Raw genomic sequence first — 2,713 nt, 5'->3', positions numbered from 1 at the left:
TTTAAGAGAAAACTGGTCAGATGAATATTATTGCTTCCCATTTTCAACCAGTAAATAGTTGCCACTGAGAAATTGACAGCCAGGAGTCTGTCAAGAATGCTCAAGATATGTTATATAATACAACATGCCTGTTCACAGGGGGAAAAATCCTAGGAAATAACTTATGTGTACTTCTTGATTTCATCATACAAGACAAGCACAAAAGCACCACATGCCCCTGAGAACATTGGACCATGCACCTTTGAAAAAAGCTTTGCCTCCTTCATCACGAGCTATCTTCCTCCAGCAGTCAAGCGTGCCTGTGTACATGATGTCAGTTCCTTTGTGCCCTGACTGCATCATCATGCGGCGGCAAACAGTATCAAATGGATAGGAAGTCAACCCAGCAACAGCAGTGACAGTCTGTGTGATCATCCAGCTGATGACGATGTGAGTGTTCTTGGGATCCGGAAGCATTCCCTTTGCAGTGTCATAGATACCGAAGTAGGCGGCTCGGTAGATGATAATACCCTGCACAGACACGTTAAAGCCTTGGTACAGGCCCTTAATCCCATCAGATTTGTAGATCTTAACCAGGCAGTCACCGAGGCCTCGGAATTCCCTTTCAGCTCCAGCTTTACCCACATCAGCTGCTAGACGGGTACAGGCAAAATCAAGAGAGTACACAAAACACAGGGATGTGGCCCCTGCGGCACCACCTGATGCCAGATTCCCTGCAAAGTAGCGCCAAAACTGGGTCCTCTTGTCCACACCACCTAGGAAGAACTGCTTGTATTTATCTTTGAAGGTGAAGTTAAGAGCCTGGGTGGGGAAGTATCTGATGACATTGGCCAGGTTACCGCGCCAGAAGGACAGAACTCCCTGCTCCTTGGGAATACGGACCACGCAGTCTATAATGCCTTTGTATTGCTTATCTGCAGTGATCTGCTTGCTGGCATGCTGCACCTGCAGCAGCAGCTTGACCCGCTCAATGGGCGCTACCGCCGTCTTGGAGATGGCTGCGGCCACTCCACCTGCCAGGAAGTCCTTGGCGAAGGACACAGCGGCATCTGTCATGTTGAAAGGAAAGAGGAGGCAGGCTGCTGCGGGACGGGACTGGGCCGGGAACCGGCTTTGACTCCCGCGCTGCGGGCTCGTTTACTTTTTATTCATCTTATACCCAACCATCTTTTTGGACTCTCATTTTTTCCCCTAATATTAATACTTCTAAGATAATTGATTCTTTTTTTTGTTTGTTTTTATTTTTGAGACAGAGTCTGTCTTTGTTGCCCAGGCTGGAGTGCAGTGGCACAATCTTGGCTCACTGCAACATCTGCTTCTCGGGTTCAAGTGATTCTCCTGCCTCAGCCTCCCAAGTAGCTGGGATTACAGGCGTGTACCACCACGCCTGGCTAATTTTTGTATTTTTAGTGGTGACAGGGTTTCACCATGTTGGCCTGGCTTGTCTTAAACTCCTGACCTTAAATGATCCTCCTGCCTCGGCCTCCCCAAGTGTGGGGATTACAGGCATAAGTCACCTTGCCCAGCCAATGATTCTTTTATATTTTATAGATAAATAGTTACATTTACGAAGGATGGAAATTTGATCTGTCCTTTTATGACATTTATATTTTTTCCATCTCATTTCTTAGCTCCACCACAGGAGCTCAGCTAAGGGGGGAGTAGAAGGGACTGAGCGGGGCACCCTTCCCTCCTCCCATCTTGGACCTGGGATGCGAACGCACACTGACCACCTCTGGTTCACTCTCTCTCTTCTGCCATGAAGCCTACAATGAACCATGGTGAAGCAGGAGGGTTATGGAGGGCTCCAGGGACAAAGCCTTTGTGAACACAGTAAGGTTTTCTTTTTGTTTTTCATGAGAGACACAGGAAACTGTAAAGGAATACTTGAATTTGGGCCTGACCTTGTCATATTTTTCTCATAGAAAGATCATTCTGGCTGATACACCAAAGATGTGCCTGAGATCTGCAGGAGTAGATGCTGGGGGACTTCCCTGAACAGCTGTAATTATGTAATAGTCCAGGTAAGATTTTTTTTTTCTTAGTTAGAAGCCTACAGAACCAAAGAAAGAGTCATGGACAATAGCTATTAGTTATTCCTCAATTATCTGCCCCGGTGATGGCTTAGTAATGGTAGGGTTGCTGGGTTTAGAAAATAAAAATATAGGCCAGGCATCGTGGCTCACGCCTGTAACCCCAGCACTTTGGGAGGCCGAGGCAGGTGGATCATGAGGTCAGGAGTTTGAGACCAGCCTGGCCAACAGAGTGAAACTTGTCTCTACTAAAAATACAAAAAAATTAGCGGTGCATGGTAGCAGATGCCTGTAATCCCAGCTACTTGGGAGGCGGAGGCAAGGAGAATCACTTGAACCTGGGAGACAGCAGATGCAATAAGCCGTGATGGCACCACTGCACTCCAGCCCAGGCGACAGAGCGAGATTCTGTCTCCAAAAAAAAAAAAAAGAAAAGAAAAATATAGGACATCCAGTTAATTTGAATATCAGATACATAGGTAATTTATTCAGTGTGTCGTATGCAATATTTGGGACACACTTATTCCAAAAATTTATTCAATGTTTATATGAAGTTCACATTCTACAGATTCCAAAATGCTTTGCATTTTACCTGGCAACCCTACCTGTAGGGGCCTGGACAAGCAGAGACTTTGGGTGAGGCAGGAGACACTTCCTGTCGTTAGTGGCATGTGACGATG

The 2,713-nt window shown here is 46.4% G+C and overlaps 1 pseudogene across 1 annotated transcript; it reads right to left on the bottom strand.

The window, feature by feature from the left end:
* LOC116269457 lies at window positions 1-1,130 on the bottom strand (annotated as a pseudogene). The gene has a single exon (XR_004176986.1). The product of XR_004176986.1 is annotated as an ADP/ATP translocase 2 pseudogene (transcript).
* Between the last annotated feature and the right edge of the window lie 1,583 nt (window positions 1,131-2,713).

This window comes from Papio anubis, chromosome 11, assembly GCF_008728515.1.
Source record: "Papio anubis isolate 15944 chromosome 11, Panubis1.0, whole genome shotgun sequence".
Taxonomy (NCBI): Eukaryota; Metazoa; Chordata; class Mammalia; order Primates; family Cercopithecidae; genus Papio; species Papio anubis.
Note: the sequence above shows the minus strand (reverse complement) of the source record. Positions and strands in the feature narration are given on the sequence as shown.